The following is an 18,169-nucleotide window of genomic DNA, read 5'->3' as shown; positions in this document are numbered from 1 at the left end:
ACAGAGGTCAAAACAGGACTCCCCAAAACCTTGTTCAGAAAATAAATGAAAACTTTTCCTCTCTAGGGCAGCCAATAGTATTCACTACCAGTTGTATTCTTTTTATTGTATTTTTATTTTTTTTACACCATATTACATAGTACTGTGGGCATTAACAGAGACTGTAAGACAGCCTAAATTTCTGCTAGAGATTGTACAAATGCATACCAAGAAATGTTTTTTGCTTCAAAGAACTTGAATCTACTGTTATAATTTAGGAAAAAAGGTGAGGAAGAGAAAATCACAAACAGAAGTACAACAATCATGAGGCAAGCGAGCAGCAAGGTCTGAGTTTGATGTTGCTTAAGCTGGAATAAACCTAGAGAGGGTTGATTTCAGCCAGAAATCCTAAACCAGTTTAAAAGCTGCATCAATAAGGAGAAAAGGAAAGGAAAGTCTGGGATTCCTGGGAACCAAGGAAAAGCCACAAATGTATTTTTCATCATAAAGAGAGAAAAAGAGAAGTTTAAAAATAACAAAGGGTTGAGAAATAAGATGTTGCCACTTGTTCAGGAAGCATTAGAGAGCATTTATAGGACACCAATACCCTTTCTCTGAAGTGAACCTAGATGAGCCCAGAAGGGACTTCATATAAGCAAAAACATTGGAAAACAATGTATTTGGTGGAAAAGCATCGTGTTGACAGTGCTTCAGGCTGGGAAGAAAAGGGGAAAACAAATATATTAATACAACAGTATACAACGGAAATTATGATGGTGGGCCACTAAAGACACAGCTCAGCAGGGTTAGAGTCTTCCCATTTTCCTCCCCACACTTCCTGCATGGTGTTCCCCAGCAAGCCTTCCCACAGGTCTGACTGCTGCTGGAGAGACCTGAGAGATGCTGGAAGGACACACAGGGTGGGTAAACCAAGCAGGGCTTCACATCCCCTCCTCTCTGGCAGCCAGTGCTCAGTCAGCAGCTCTTGTCCACAAGGACCTTCCCAGGAGGGGACAGGAAAAGCACAATTATTTCTCATAGGTGTCCCCTACAGCCAGGAACTGGGATTGTCAGTGTGAGTGACTGCAGGAAAAGCTCTTCTCTGGACTAGGTTGCTATTTCTTAGGCTGGTACAGAGAACCACAAGCCACAAACATATCTTTCAGCTGCTACAGGAAAAGAAGTTACTTGGTGGACTAAGTAAAGACCTCGAAGAGATGCAAGGCACCTCTTTTTGTCTGAGTTTCCCTTTTGGGCGTTGGATTTCTTCACTTTTAATGTGATTACAATATAATGGGAGAAACATAGAGAGTCTCTACACAACAGCCGACTAAGTGCAGACCTGATCAGCAAGACAAAGCTGAAATAATGAGACTATATGAAAAAAGTTTTTAAGTGGATTGATCCCCTCCCCCCCCCCCCCGAGATAAAATGAATACACAGTAAAATGAAAGTGAAAGGCTTCAGGACAGGTAAAAGGGGTAGTTCTCAAATTTAAACATCCTTCTTGAACGAGAGGAAAAATTAATTCCTGTTTTTGTATGCTGCCTAAATGAAAATCACCAAATTAGGCATATTGTTTCTGTCATTTTATTTTATTGTGCTGTAGCTAGAAGAAGAAATCAATAAACACTAAAAAGGTACATCCCCAAAGAAAGCTGACCAACCTATTATTGACTTTATCTACAGTTATTTTTTGAACAGAAAATATCAAGACAATTTTCAAGACTCAGATATCTTGACTGAACACAAAGCCTTGGCAGCATGTAGAAGAGCCCTCACAGTTGCAGAAAGACAACAGGAAACAGATTTCACTGAGCAGAGATCACTGCTAGAATACAATACTTCACTGCTAAGGACTCTCTAGGCATTTGAAAGAAATACAGAATTTGCATTATACATGCATTATATTCTCCCTTTAAATACAACCAGAACAACATGCAAATGTACTTTGCAATACCTAAATGCATATTTACATGTTTGATTTCAATAATATAAATACTTGACCAAAGTTTGATGTTCAGTCACGTGAATTTTTTTGCATCGAAGTCTTTCTGGTAGGAAACTATTCCTCAGTGTCTGTTGACTGCTAGGGGGTCTGTGGAGATCTGATGCTCCAGACCCGGGAAGCTGCCAACCTTCCCAGAGAGATGTTCCAGCAAGGGACAGCCTTCTAGGGGCTCTCTGGCAGGTCTCCTGGCTGCTGGATAAACCTCAGCAAGCTGTGGCCGTGGCCACAAGTGATCAGCTCTGATCAGTGATTTCAGCTCTGCTTGAGAAGCCATCCCAGGCCGACTCAGGGACAGAGAGACAGGAGCGTTGTTTGGAGATTCCACAGAGATTCCTTTATTATCCAGCAACTCTGTGAAGGGAGCCAGGGACAACAGCTCCCTAAAGAATTGGGGGAAAAACTGGGGGTTTTATGGGGAAAAGCAAGGGTGGCACCAAGAGGGAAAGACCAATGGCTTACAAAGGATTAACATGGGTACTAGGGCATGGTGGAATAACATAAGTTTTTCTGGGATAGCTCACCATGATAAAAAAAGTGTGCCAACCTAAGGAGCACCCTTCCAGGAGGTTTGAAATAAGCTAATCACAGCCCATTCAAGGGGCACCCTATTCAAGGGACATCCCTCCAGGGCAAGGCTGAGGGTGGAGCTGTGCAGGCCCATGGGCCTCCACGAGTGTCTGCATCCAGCGTGGACAAACCCTGAGAAGTTGCTATGCAAGAGCCCCCTCACACTGTACAAGTCCCAATAAATGTGTTACAAATCACATAACATTCCTTAGTTTTTCTGCAATGCAATGATTTCATCTGCAGTGCATCTACTCTCTGTCTGCTGAAACAACTCACCTCATTCACTCAGGATATTTTCTAACAACAAAGCTGGTCTTATGTGTCAGTTTAAGAACAAATAGCCCTTTTCAAAACAAGCATCTGGCCAAACTCTTATAGTAATAGCAAAAGTTATTCTGTAATTGAAAGGAAATATCTTTACTGAAAAAGATTGCTCCTATTCATATACTAAGGAGACTTCTGGTTAATTTTCCTGCTACTCAAATAAATTCACATTTTGTACTTACTTATATTTCAATTAAAGAATTATTGGAACATGTAGAATTTGCTTCCTAAATTAAATAGCGGGGTTTTTTGCCATCAGTATAACCTAACAGATCAAAAGCTTCAAAAACCTGAGGTCAAACTTGATTTTCTGATGCACTCAAGTTTATTGCCCAGAGAGGAACGTATCTTAATACAGCATTTGAGTTTCCTTTTTCTCTACAGATCAGAACAGTAAGCTGGCTTACAGAATTAATCCTCAGAATCAGATAATTCAAGTCACTGCTTATTGATTTAATAGATGAGGGGTTTATTTGCTTTTTTAAATGTTATTTGTAATTGCTAATCATGTTTTTACCTGCACACATTAGTATTTTTATAGTGCAAAATACATTACATGGAAGTCATCTTTAACACACATAAAGAACTGCATCATCTACCACCTATACCTCTAATCTCTCATCATGCACAGCACTGAAATTCCAAGTAATCCAGTATTTCCAGCTGCATTCATAAACTGTACTGGTAAAAACTTTTTCATGGCATAGTAAGTGTAGTAGCCTAGTTATTTGGAGGAAAGCCTGTTTTAAAAACTACTGAAAGAAGTTGGAAATTGGTACCTATTCTCAGCCTGCAGACAGATGTCAATTTTCTAGAAAGATTAATGTATATCTATAGTGGAAGAGAGTGCACACAAGAATGTGACCTTCCACTCTTGTGGAGGCTGTAACCTCAGTAATGTCATTCTCTCTGACTCAACAGGTACCTCCTAGTGTGCAAAACACAAGTTACTGAGATACTCTCCAAAGCTGTTATTTTAAGGTCTGTTCCTTTTATTAAGCTTTCTGATACTCATTAATAAATAAACGTTAAAATAAGTAGGATTTTCAAAAGCATTTAGGTTACATAGGGAGTATAAGACCCTAAATCCCATTTTGCCTAGACTTTTCTTCGTACAGGATCAGTTATGATGCTTTAAAGAAAGAGCAAATGAAAGAGATCTATTCTTTCACTGTTGAAGTTGCAGTCTTCCACGTAAAATTCAGAATAAAATGTGCTCCCAAGGGGTTTACAGAAAAGGGGTCTATAGCAAACCCCTGGGGTTTATAGAAAAACCCTTTTGAGAGGCAATTACTTATAACTTCCTTTCCCAAACACAGCCATGCTAGCTGACAACATTAACATAATTCAGAATTTCACATCCTGGTGGATGTATTAGCTGATGGTATTTGAGTTGCTTTGAAATGCTGCCTGAGCCTACAGATGCTGCCTTGAAGCATCAACACCAGTTTTGTCAGGTGGCAATAATTCCACTGCTGCTGCATTCAAGAGTAGTTATCTCGCTGTTAAGGCTGCTCCATCCTGTGCTCACTGCCTGAGACTTTCTCATACAAAATACTTGAATCAAAGCCCTTATCTCACTCCTTCCTGGTATTTAAATAAAGCACTATTCCTCCACAATCTGCATCCTTCTGATGTAAAAAGAAAAAATAATCATGACTAATTGACTAATTCTTGTGGTAGAACAGCTTTTTCAGATATAATTTTCTACAGTAGTTATGGACAGTATCATTTTCACAGGGAAATGGGATGCTCCAAGAGCCAAATTACTCTAGTGGTTTGCTCCATCTTCATCTTTCTGTGATTCACCTGCATTTCTGACATCAGTTTCAAATAATATGATCTTATCTGACTTATGAATCCAAAGGTAGAATGAATTTTAAGTACAGAAAATGCTGGTTTCACGTGTTCCTTTCTTTAGCTTAGCAACCCTAAATATGATTCAGAATTTAAGTTTACAAATCGTTAATAGTTTCTTTCTTATTTTGACAATCCCAGTCATCTGTAAGATTGACAGTCAGTACTCCTCTGCAAACTACTTAAATTCATGTCCAATAAATTGTAGCCTGTGTCAAACCAGAATGTGCTTAATCTATAGCCAGAATTTCCTCAAGGAGTTATCAGCAATCTAAGCAGTAAATACACATTATAATTTCAGGAGAAAGAATTGTTACTCATGTAGTACAGAAAACTCAAAGAACCACCTGCCCACATAAGTTGGCAAGCAGAGAACTAGGGAGAAGCTGATCTTGCAGCTAAAAAAAGTGGGTTTTGCCTTGATCTGTGCCTGGCCATGGACCATTTATCTGGACCACAATCCTGATCCTGTGGATTGAGGTTGTCCCTGTGTCCCAGCAAAGATATGTCTTGGTGATGTGGACTCCAGGCTGACTGTAGCTGCCCCCCTGCTTGTACTGCTGGCTCCACAAAGAGACCAGAGCCCCACTCCTGGCGCTTCAATCCCCAAGGAACAGCCTTGACCTACAAGTGTGAAGAGTGACTGATGGGTGTGAAATGGAGAAGAGAAAATGTAAAAGAAGGTCCTGGTCCTAATATAATCCATACAGTGCTGCAGGATGCAAAGAACAGAAGAGTCCAGATACATAAGAAGAATAGAGTCTGATCAAATCTCACTTACCCACAGTTTTTCTAATTTGGAGTAGGCAGAGATTAATTTGATGTAGCCTTGAGCTGCCGACACTCAGTTCACAACTCAGGTGACACAGTAGGTCACTCCATCCCTATTTTAGCTTTGAAGTGGTGCACCAAGGTGGAAGCGCAATTCATCCTTATGGAGGATATCTATATCAAGCCTCACAAGAGATTCCTTTGCTGTATTCCTTTAAAAAACCAGCTGGTGAGTGGACTGAAAATCTTCCTTTTATGTTATGGACAGACTGCTGAACAGCAGCAGTCTGCTGCTGGTATGCAACAAACGGAGTTGGATTATTTTTGCAGCCTGTCTTAACAAATCCATATCTGCTTTGCTTTAGGAGCCCAGCAATTTCCCTGCTACGAGCTTGGACTCATTTGCTTGTCTCTGCTTCATTTTCCTGTATTTTAGTGTACCACCTTATGAATCTCTGTCCTTTTACTTTCAAATTTCATTGTCAACTTGGAGCTGGATAACAGTCTTCCTGTCATTCTATGATAATGCATTTATGACTTCTCAAATAATTTAATCAAACTCCACATTTCATCTGCGTCAGCCAGCTTTACTTGATTGGTTTTTCTTTGTAGGTCAGTATATGTATAAAGCATTTTATCACACTGATCTACTATCCAATGCTGAAGACAGCATGTTTGCCACCACTGAAGTTCATTCTGGAGGTGCAGTGTGCTTGAAAATGTTTACTTGTGGATAAAATATCCCTGCATCCTTAGGGAGGTTTTTGGCAATACCTTTTTGACACGAGCAGCTTATGACCAGCTCTGCCTAATGCTAATGTCTCATACAGAAAAACAAAAGGGCTTTTCTGCCTACAGATGTCTGCCACAGCCTGCGACCCTGCGGTGCCTACAGGCTTTCACTTTTTAGTATTGACTGTGGTTCGCAAGTGCTACACTCCAGATTTCACACCTTCTGCAGCAAGACAGTTCCTTCCAGGGCAGCTGTGAGATAAGGCAAACACATGCCCTCTTCACCTTCACCTAGTCTCACCTTCAAAAATTAGACTCAAGTTTCTCTCATTTACCTTCTGCCGATCCTGATTTTCTTCCCAAGATAAGGAGGCTGCAGCAGCAACTGGTGCACTCGACTCCTACTTATTATTAACAAAGCACTTTCTATTTGCTTGGAGAGTGACAGTCTGCTCGGGTTATGCTGCCCTGCTCTCCAAGAGTTCTGGGAAGGATTACTCTCTGCTGTATCATCCAGACTGTGCATGGTTTGGAACTGCCTACAAGATTCATTTTTGTATCTGATGGAAATGTCTCTCCCTATGGTGTCCCAGTCACAATCCGGGTTTTTGAAATAGGATCTCTGTCCCCCATCCCTAGTTGCAAAATGGGTCTTCTGCCTTGGATCAGACACAAGAATTGCTCTCTCTCTCATACTGATTTATATTCATTCATTAGTATCTTTTCTTAAGATGTGTTTTTCTTCTGTCTCAGAGTTCAGTTAAAACCATGGAATAAATAGAAATATATTTCACTCAGTGTGGGGGTTTTTAAATTGATTTTTGCCTTTTTTTTCTGGAACAAATTATTAAAACAACTCTTTCAAGGAGCGTGATCTACAGAAATACTGTAGGAAAATAGAAATACTTTCACTTTCAGTAAAAGACAGGCACCAGGATGCAAGGCTTGACAGCCTGACAATTGACTGTGTAACCTAGACATAGTTAAATACTTTCTTGCTCAGAGCAGAAGATGTTCTATAGAGCAATAGAGCTGATTTTGGACATGCAACCTTAGCTTGATTCTTCTGGGTGAGCATACTTGATTAAAATCAAGATAACTTCTGTGTATATATTGGCTGATATTATTTTATACAAAAAACCTCAACAAACCTCCGAGAAATTCTGGGAAGTGAAAATCTAGTTAGTCGTACATCACATTCAAAATTTTACTGTGAGAATTACACAAGCATCATGTCTTTACTCTAGGTTATTTACCAGTCTTTTTGAATGCCTTTTCTGCTATTCTCCCACTTTCTTTTTACTCTAACCATATTTTACTGCCGGATCATGAACATTTAGTCTGTGTAAGTGCATAATAAGGACACTAAGTCCATAATTAAAATCCTTCTAAGCAAAATGATTACTTAGTCAATTAATAGAAACCAATACTGAAAATTGTTCCTTGATTTTAATCTATTGTCAGTGCAACTGGTGCTTCTAGTGGTCTTTCTGTATGCATTGACTCTTCTAGTCAGCAGTATTACATCAATAAATGTGTATGGCTGCCATGCCCTGATTGAATAACAAAACTAAACAACTGATTATTATCCAAAACCTTCTATCTCACTTAATTTAAATTTTACTTTTCAACAGTTTGAACTTCAGATAGCTACAGTTAAAGCAAGAGACTTTGAAATTATAGGAAATATTAAATACTGAATACTTAGGAAAAAGAATAGATGTTATTTGTTAGTTGCAACAACTGCCCCAAGATCAAAGTACAATTTGTTCAGTAAGTTGTAAACACTTTCAGAGGAAGCATATGAAATTGTTAAAGTAGACAGTACACTGCAAGAGAAAACCATCTGATTTTACTTTGTCAGAAATTCAGCTGGGATTTCCATTTACTGCCATCAGAGAAATCATTATATAAATAGCTGAAACAATGTTATTTTTTAAAGATACATGACACAATAGTTGAAAATACTGAAACATAACTTCCAATATGAAGAAACACATTACCATACAATAGTGAACTACAAGAAAGGACAGGCACTGTTTTCAATAAAATGATGAATGGCAAGTATATGGTTTCAAGAATTTATCATGTCAGGTTTACTTTCCATCATTCCAGTTAACTCTTCTCACAGAGATTTTCCTATTTTAAAAAACGTCTTCATAAATAGTACAACAAATTGTATATAAAATTAAAAGAGAAACTATATTATACATGTTGGGGGGGAAAAAAAAGAGACAGTAGCCCCTAGAATGCTCTTCAGGACTTCAAAAAGCACTGGAATGTGGTCAGTGCAATGTCTGCTTTTCAGGGTTGATCATCTATTCACTTTGAAATTTTGCAGACTTTTAAACACATGGAAACACTACCTGGAGTAAAACAGAATTTATGAGCAAACCTTATGAAAGCTTTGAAGTCTTTGGGCTCCCTCTTGCATTTGAAGCTATTGGTGCTATGCATGCATTGCAAGTGTGTCAGCAGCTGTCGGAGACACCCGATACGCGGCATGCTGTGATCTACGCACTTGGTACGAGTGCCCTGAAAGAGGGGTGAAGGAAAGCAGGGGAGAAACACAATGACACAGGATCAGGTTTTTAGCTTCTGCCTCAGGACAACGTGTTTACACACCTAAACTACACAATTTTACTCTACAGAAGTCAGGAAAGCATGAGTAGCTCGAGCCATCTCTGGGGCTCACCTTCTAAGAGTTTATTCCCTCACAGAATATTTCTATGAGTTTATTCCCTCAGTCTGTCCATAACGGATGCATGTGAGGAACTGCACAACGTAGCTTTTCTGGAAAAGAAACTGCAACCCAACCACCTCTTCTCATGTTGATATAGCTGCATGTTGATCAAGCTGTAACAGGGGCAGCAATTTGCCAGGGCTAAGAGCGTCCCTGGGGATCTCAGAGAAAGGAAAAACAGTCACGGGAAGAAAGACCAAAAATATATTAAAAAGCATCTAAATTGACTTAAGGCTTAAAGCTAATATATAAAATAAACCAATACTTTAAATAAAGGCAGATAATAGGTGAGAAACGAAAGATTAAGTGATTTTCTAATTCAGGAAGTGCCCAAAACCGATTGGGGAATTGGAGTGTGTGTTTTTTATGGTTTAGTGACTGAAAATTATGATACAAATGAAACCACTGAGCAAGAAAGCTCATTTCAGGCTAATGCACAGAGCTAGAAAAACTCGGGGCTCTATTGTATTATAAAAGTAGTAATGGCATTCATCTCCACCTGATGTAGCATGCTTTTCTGGTTAAACAGCCTTACAGATGATGAACACAGCCATAATTTTTCAATAGTGGAGACATTATTCACAAATTCAAACACAATTGTAAAAAAGCGGTTTGCCAAAGACTTACTTTTCAAAACTTGCAAGAAGAAGAATGTCATTAGTTAGAAACAGAGAACTGCCCATCCTGCCTCCAGAGATCAATGTTTGTCACTCAAGGTATGACCCTGTTACAATTCTGTTCACTTAGCTGGGAGAAGGAATGATAGACAGGAAAATGCAATTACCTTTTTCAAAAGAACCCTTTGTTCACTGCTAATCACAACTAAATGAAAGATAGAGTGTAAAACTTCATTTTTGCTGATCCAAACAGCATTATGGAAAGGCAGCCAGAGAGAAGGTGAGGGCAAGATCAAGGACCTGCACAGCCCTCATTGCCCTGTGCGTGCCCCAGCTCACTGTGACAGCATAACTGCAAAAATCCCTTTCCTCCAGTCACTACATTGTGGCCACATCAATCTCCAAATCCATTTAAAGCAGACCATTCACATCAGTAGAAATGTCTGGTTGTCACAGAAGGGAATTTGTCTCAAACATGCACTCCTCTAAGTGTGTGCTGCCCAGGCTCACATACAGGCTCCAAAACACAGAGGTGGCTGTGCTCATGCACACAGATCCCATTTCCCCTGTTCTCCTTGCCGTCCTAAAACATTTTTTAACCCCTGTCTTTTTCCATTCCAAGTGACCAAAAAAAAAAGTGAGGACAGTGTTATTGTAACATGATCTGAGGGCATGTGCCATGAGGACATGTAGGGGTTGAGATGGGACAGCAATGGAGGGCTGAGGAGAGAGCAAGGAGCCAAATTTAGTGCCGTCACTACTGCCATCTAGATCAGTAACTGAGGTGGAGCCTCCAGGCACAGCCAAGTTCTCTCCCACAAGGAACCAACTGCTTTGATCCAAAAGAGAAGCTGGCTATGAAGCAACGTGTGAGCAGTGTGCACAACAGACCCAGGAATTAAGCAGAAAACTACAGCAGACACACCCTGTTGTAGCTCCCCACAAATCCACAGTGCAGGGACGAGCTTGGTATCATCCTATCCCATCTAGCAGAAGACAGTAAACTAATGGAAAATGTAGCTGGAAAAATTCAAACCAAAGCAAGATAAGCATGGTAAAGGCAGAATTAATTACTCATGCAAAATTAGATATTAATTGTAGCTGTATCTGGTTTGACATTACTGAGCTCCTTCTAAGACTAACATAGAGTGATGGGCACAGGATAACAGTTTGTGACAGAATGAAGATAAACACCCACCACTAAAGCAGCTCTGGAAACCAATTACCTAGCTATGTAGGTTTGCATCTGTCTTCTATAAAATATTATTAGCTATATATGACACTAAATAAACTAAGAATGCCTCCACAGTCTGAGAAAACTTCTACCACTATTCAAAAGAAGGACATGCTGTTTTTCTCTGAAAAGTCCCTCTGCTGATGTGCGAATCATATTATTATCTGATACATGAGAGATTAGAGGGTGGAGTAGCCAAATACAGTGAGAGAAACACTAACCAGGAGTATAAGACAAAGCACAGACATGCATTCTCATTAACCTCACTTCACATTCAATATAACGACTCCATTTTACTGACACTTTAAGTCACAATGACAATTGTTACAGATGACAATATAATACCGGCTTTCACATTCATAGATCAGCTTTTTGCCTCACAAGTATTTTGATATGGTGCAATTTACACTTACTTTTAACTGCTCCTGTATAGTATAATCTGTCAGTCTATGTCTGCACTGTATAGTTTATATGAATAGTAGTGTGATAAATATATTATATCATAGATTAACTTTAGCAAAATGTTAAAATAGAGACTAAATTCCCTCTATGTAACCAACTCAGAGAATGGTATAAAGCAATTATTTTTCGTATACGTGTGGACTGGCTTGTCCAAGTGATAACAGTGACAGAAAACAGAGTATAAGCATCTGGGAAGGATTTTATTGACTCCTCACTATCAGGGAGTGTGGACAACAGCATGGAAACACAGGAAGAAATAAGATATATTGACCTAATCTACAGAACGTCCTGCAGACAAGTCAGAGGTTAAAACCAAACAAGAGAGTTCCTGGAACACCAAAAACTCAAAGGAGTGTTTGAATAAGGCATAAACTCACGAATATGCATGTACCCTCAGCAAGGTAACAGCAACCATTGTTAACAGAGAACGATGTTTTAAGTTGAGGTGTGTTCTTTGGCTAATAGTCAAAAATACCCCAGAGCTGGATATTTGTCTCATATTAAGACTTCCGAAAATTCGGAAGCGTGAACTTTGTTTTTCACACAATGAAACTGAAGATTCCTACTGACTTTAATATAACTATCCAGCACTTTCCTAATTTCTTCCAGCAGCTTGAATATATTCAGAGTAATAAATAAAAATGTGTGTTAGAGCAGATGTAAAGTTGCAGATAATGGGGTTTTTTTGTAAAAATAACGTTTTTTTCCAACCTTCAAACAATTTTTTCAATTCTATTGGGTTAGTAAAGGTCAGAAAAGACAAAAAATTTGTAATATCTTTGCAATATCTAATCCTTTTCCAGAACAATTCAAATCGTGTGACACCTCCTTATGTCTCCTAGCCCCTACTTGAGCAGTAATAGCCTTTTATAAAGGATGGAATGCAACAAGCTGTCCCCTATTGCCAAGACATTCCTTCTCTACAGCAGTGCAGGATCAAAGCATAAAGCCCAGGGAAAAAATATTCGGGTAGTAAACTAGTTCTCTTTCTAATTAAAATGCTTGAAGCCTACATGTGTTAAAACTCAATTTTCTAAGTAATGACCTTTGTCTCCAGGAGCATTCAACGATGAACACTTCTATGAATACATAACTCGAAGCTTGTCTGCTCATACACCCCTGCTTCTGTCCAAGCATCTGCATCAAGTACCACACCTACTTCAAAAAGCTCCTTCAGGCTGCCCCACTATAGCTTGATTTTGGTGATGGCAACTCATTCTGCTTTTCTGGCGTGGCTTTAGCTAGATTGTCTGATAAACAGATGGTCTTTGTCTTGCAAACAGCGGGCCAACAACTGAGGCAAAGCTGGGTATGGCAGGTGATTGCTAAACATCCTGGAAGTCTTACTAGGATATGAGCCAGCTTTATCTGCATGTGAGAAACCACAGCTGGATCACTCATTGCTTGAATAAGAGAATTCAGCCTTTTGTAAATCTTTTCTTCAGAAACATCAGATTTAGGAGTGCAAGTCCAATATGTAAGAAAAAACAACCCTGTGTCTTTAAAGCTACTCCACTGTGGAATGTCAGGTGCACACACACACTACAATCTACTACAATTTCTTTCCCATTCATTGCCCACCCAGGAGTCTGGCTAGCACTCTTGGATGTCAGCTTCGATACAGTGGAGTTGTGTAACTTTGAATCAGACTGCTTCTGAAAGTACAGTGTGAGAACGAGCTGTGAGATGTTATCTGGAGCCTCTGCCCTTTGCTCAGGGGCTGCATTGCTCAGGCCCCTGCTATCATTCCTTGCCTGTGCTGCATTATAGATATGGCTGTGCCTGCCTGTTTTCTTTGCTGATCCTGAGATTGCTTTCTGATTTGAATTCGAGGCTTGGCCTCAGACCTGTCTCTCCATTATGACTGCGTCTGTGTAATTTGGTACTTTGTCATTCAACAAGCAGTGGAATCAGTGAATTCTGGTCTATTATGGGTCCTCACATGCTACAATTACTCTCCTCCACCCAGCCCATTCTTCACTCAGAAAGCAGCAGAGCTGCCCTGGCTGTGTCTACAAGAGCTCACTTATAGCAAAAGCCTGAGCTCCCGACACACATTAGCTCCCCATCTCCACCATGCCTCTAAATCTCTGATGGTATGCAGTTTTTTGAGCTTCTTTCTCTGCTGAAATGAATAAATGGAAAGTCGTGACCAAAGCAGATGGACCTGTGATAGAGGCCATTTAAACTCTGGACATTTACTGAAGAAATCCGTTAATATAACACCATAACTTTTGCTAATGGTAAATGAGCAATAAAATCTGTAGTCAGCTTCTCAACTAAGAACCCAGCTGGCATCAGCCGGTACCAACTCATGCTTGTTTTGTCAAGCAAGAAAAACTGTTGGAGCAACTGGAGCATCCAGTCCTCCATACTGATGGAGAATTTATAATCAGTGTTAGGACAAATCACTGATGTGCATCATGAACAAAGGTACTGATTTTGTCTCTAATTCCTCCAGAATGATACATTTATGAGTTATTTTCTTGACTTGCAGAGAAACTTCAGTCCAGCTCAAAACATAGCAGAGATAAACTAAATTTATTATGATTATTAGTCTATTTTGCTGACAGGATGCCATGTAATTTCTGCTCAACAACACAGACTAAACAAGCACTTTTATATAACTCTTCTGAAATGGCAGTGAAGACTTAACCAACTTGTTCAAATGCTTCCATAGCAGAAGACAGTATTTCTGTGTGTTCAGAGTATTCAGGGAAGATAAAAATTAGCAAAACAAGAAGTCAAACATCACATTTTTAATCTCCTGGTTTGTCTTCTATGACACATATAAAGAAAATAATACTACTTCACACTCTCTAAGTCTTTTCAGTGTTAACTGTACAATAATGGGCAAAGGAACATGATCCAATGGAATCTGAATTTATGGCCAAAAGAGGGGGTGCCACTCTCCCTATTACTCCCCTGCAAGTCAGTATTTCCTCTCCATGGATGAAACACTTTTTCCTTGGCTTCTATAACTGTTCTTGAAGAACCTGTAATGGGTGACTTCATATCTGGGTAAATGTGGCTACAAAACACATATTATCTCCAGATATTTCTAACTCATTCAGCAAAGGTAAAGTAGCACATCATTTTAAGCCCCGGTCACTTGTAACTACAATTTTCACCAATGCAAAATGGAGCTGCACTACACTAGTTCAGGACATTTTAGATTTCATGCTTTAAACAGTTTTACAGACGGAACATAGTTTGGAATGAGGTTTTCATATTATTATATAAGAAAGAAAGGAAGATTGAAATACTTGTAATGGGCTTAGTGGTGGGGCTTGCATAATTATAGCAGTCTATACTGAACTTGGTCCAGTTCTAGTGGAGAAAGTATGTTCCCCTGAAAAAACAATTTTATCTGAAGTGGCATTTGAAAAAGTGAAATTTCAATTCTACTAAGCTGATATATTGCAACATGTCCTGTAAATGTTCTCCTTATTTCACAACTCATCAGCTAACACTGGATTTCAGGCTGCTTATTAAAAACACTAATCATTACTTCATTTAAAACCATTAGATTCCGTTTCAAATATATGGCATATATTTTGAACACCAAAATGATCCAATGAGCACCATTTGAGGGCTTCGAGGGCTCTGTTAACTTGAAAAACACAATGCAAATCAAGATTTTAAAACATCTTTGCACCTTAAACACTTGCATTAAGCCTATGTAGACATGGTTGTCTTGCAATCATCACTTTATTTCTTAACTTTATTTACTTTACTTTATTTACTCTCTCGAGATCTAACCAAGGACATTTTCTTTACTCCTTGTGAGAAATTGTGAAAATACCCACTGAGGAGACATGATTTATTTGATAGAAATGTTCAGAACAGATCTTTAAGCTCTGACAATGCCTCATTCCAACAGAAATTGACAGCGACTGAGAGTTTATTGCCTGGTTATCACATGAAGTCAAATTCTAAGGCTGAATAATGCTCCACATGGCTGTAACTGCTCTCTGAACTACCTCATGTAATTGATTAAACCTGAATCACTGTTATGGGAGTCTTTTACAATGTGGAAGCTTTTCTGCTTGTTCAGTGTAGCCAACAAACTCATCCCTTGTAGGAATATACAGGTCAGGGATGCCAGCAGCATGAGTCAAAAATCACGTTTGCATACAGGCAGTCAAGCACAGGATTTGTTTCCTTGGTGGTTTATGAGTTTCAGTCTTGATAAAGTGACAACCTTCAAAATCATTGATTTGATCAGAAGGGAGACTCGGACACCCATCCCCAACATGAAATTTGTAAGTTCCCAGCCACTTTTCTGAATGCAGCACAAATAAAACCAGCACTGCTCACTCACAGCACACTGTACTCAGTCCAGGGACAACTAACTTCCAAATTGTGCTGTCCATGCAGCCGAAATTAAAGTGTCCATACAGCTGTGTGAGGTTAAACTTTTGGGTGCTTTTAGGCACCCAACTTATTGCGTTGGTTTTTTAATGAGCTAAGTAGCTAATAGTTGTTATAAAGTTGTTTATTGCAGAAGCACATTAGTCTCAAAGCAAAAGTCACAGGCGCTAAAGTCTATGTTAAATTTTGGTATCAAGTTTTAAACAGAAGCAGAAACAAAGCAAAAGCAAATGGCAAAAAGCAAATGGTAAAAGCAATGGCAAAAAGCACCAGCTCTCCCCAATGTACATTTTTATATAGAAACTTCCTATCAAGCTAAGACACAAACTTGGACTACTACTTCTTAACTTATTAGAATTCTAGTTTCTTAGCATGCCAGGCTACATATAAACTACATATATGTTTACCTTGTTCTATTTGAAAAATGTAAGCAATATTTTTACTATAGCTTTATTAGGTTTAAGACTAACTTCTTGAAGCCTCCATGGAACCCCTAGTGTTTAACACTATGTTTTTCAACCTTTACTAGAACTCGAACTTTTATACTGGTATCTAAGACCTTTTACTTACTAAAAGCACTTAAAACCTATTCTACTCACTTATTTACTTGCTTGCTTATACTAAAACTTAAACTTACACCTCTACTTTATGTGTGAATGGTTTAACACACTTTCATCTATTCCAAGGCTTTAATTTAATCTTTGCGCTCTGATTTCTCTCTGAAGAATACAGAGACACTCCTGACTTACCGACTCTAACCCAGCCGGGAGGGTGCGAGTGAGCGCTGCTCCAGCCTGGGCTTCCACAGCCACGACTTTCCAGCCGTACTGGGAAAGTTCTCGTCATGCCCCGGGACTCTGCCGTCCTCCGGCTGCTTCCAGCGCCCACAGCCGAGGTCCTTTTTTGTCTCAGGCCATCTGAAGGGCGCCCTCTTCTGTCCAGCACCCAAACTGCAGCACCGCAGCGATTCCCCCGATGTGTCTCGAGCCTACGAAGGAAAACTGCAGTACTGAGCTTTTTTCTGTAAGATTAGTAAATACCACGACCCAGCCTGCCCCATGGTGGATGGAAGATTGTTCTGCATATGTTAATTGAAGACAACAGGAAAATAAATGAAAATGACAGGAAAAGTAGGAAAGTTTAAAAAGGGTAGGATTGATACAACTATTTTTCCAGTGGAAATATAGACAGCTGAACTATAAGAACTACAATGAATGTTTTTGACTGCATAATTCTCTGATGAGATGTCCTTGCCGACTAAATGCAAGAAATTTCCTGGGGGTTGGGGAGCGGGGGGGTTGGGTTTCAAACTCCAAACTTTTATTCGAGAAGTCCAGGACTAGGAATTGCCACATCTACTTCCAAAACAGGTTATTTTGCTTGGTTTTGTCAAAATTTTGGAGAGGAATTGTCTTTCATAGCCATCCCCACAGTGATGTATTTATTTAATTAAAACAATCAAAATGTTTAATTTAAGTTACTTCATTTCCAGGTGATTTTTAAGTGGCTATCCTAAGGGAACAAGGCTTCTGTGGCTACTTTATATCTCCACTGACTCCTGGTAATGATGGAAACCACTGGCCCATTTCAGCCCAACCGGGCAGATGGACAGAGATCTCAAATACAGTAAGTTCTGGCAAATTTTCTGATAATCAGCAGCTGGATAGAAGAGTCAAATAACAAGGAGCACCTTAATTAGTGCCCCCACTCAGCACGAGTCCAGAGTCTGGCTAGTTCCCAATCAGCCAAGCCATGTGTGATCCGTGTCCCCAGTGACTGCAAAGGGAGAGGAGAGAGAATGAAGGGGAGGTGAGAGGAGATATGGAGGAGGACGAAGGTCCATGACCACATGGATGGGAAATGCAAATCACCAGGAAAGGAGATTCCATTAGGTCAGCCAACAGATGAACTTCTTTTCTCACTCCCTTATGCCTCATAATGTTATTTGGATTGACTTTGGCAGCAGGTAACTAGAAGATCAAAATGCTGTCTGTCCATCTGTTCTGTCAATTACTGTAATTTCTTCCCCTATGTGTTGTTTATATCATGTTTAGATGTCATTTAGAGATTTTTTTTATCAATAAACATGGCAATAACTACCAGGGCATACAGATCTGTGACGATGTAAAGGGGGAAAATAAAAGCTAAAAGGATGTGTTTGGTAATGTTCAATGAATTAAGAGATAGCTTTTCTAAGCACAGGGGTTTTATGAATTGCTTGAGTGCTGTATAATAACAGTTGCTAGGAGGAAAAAAATATTTCGTTTTTATCAACTTCGGTATTTTTCAGATTTTAGGAGGGAATAAACCTAGAGAGCATCAGTTGAATATTTTTCACTGATCACGTCACGCCAGTTTCAAATCTTTTCTTGGAAAACAAGGTGACCTTTACCTTCATGTCACATATAATGCACCAAGGCAGCCAAGGTCATTTTACAGACTTTACTGTCATTTCAAGATTTCATAACATAACTCTAGATAATAAGAGACAAGCTGCC

At 39.4% G+C, this 18,169-nt stretch overlaps 1 long non-coding RNA gene across 1 annotated transcript in view; it reads right to left on the bottom strand.

Annotated features, from left to right (window-relative positions):
• LOC148225159 (uncharacterized) overlaps positions 1–18,169 on the bottom strand; it is a 33,266-nt gene that overhangs the window by 9,452 nt on the left and 5,645 nt on the right. Inside the window, exon 2 of the long non-coding RNA XR_015803301.1 lies at positions 16,421–16,659. This is a non-coding gene — a long non-coding RNA (uncharacterized LOC148225159). The remainder of the gene's footprint in view (positions 1–16,420; positions 16,660–18,169) is intronic.

Source organism: Sturnus vulgaris, chromosome 1 (genome assembly GCF_052056855.1).
Source record: "Sturnus vulgaris isolate bStuVul1 chromosome 1, bStuVul1.hap1, whole genome shotgun sequence".
NCBI classification, from domain to species: domain Eukaryota; kingdom Metazoa; phylum Chordata; class Aves; order Passeriformes; family Sturnidae; genus Sturnus; species Sturnus vulgaris.
The sequence above is the reverse complement of the archived record's forward strand: the minus strand, read 5'-3'. Positions and strand labels throughout refer to the sequence as shown.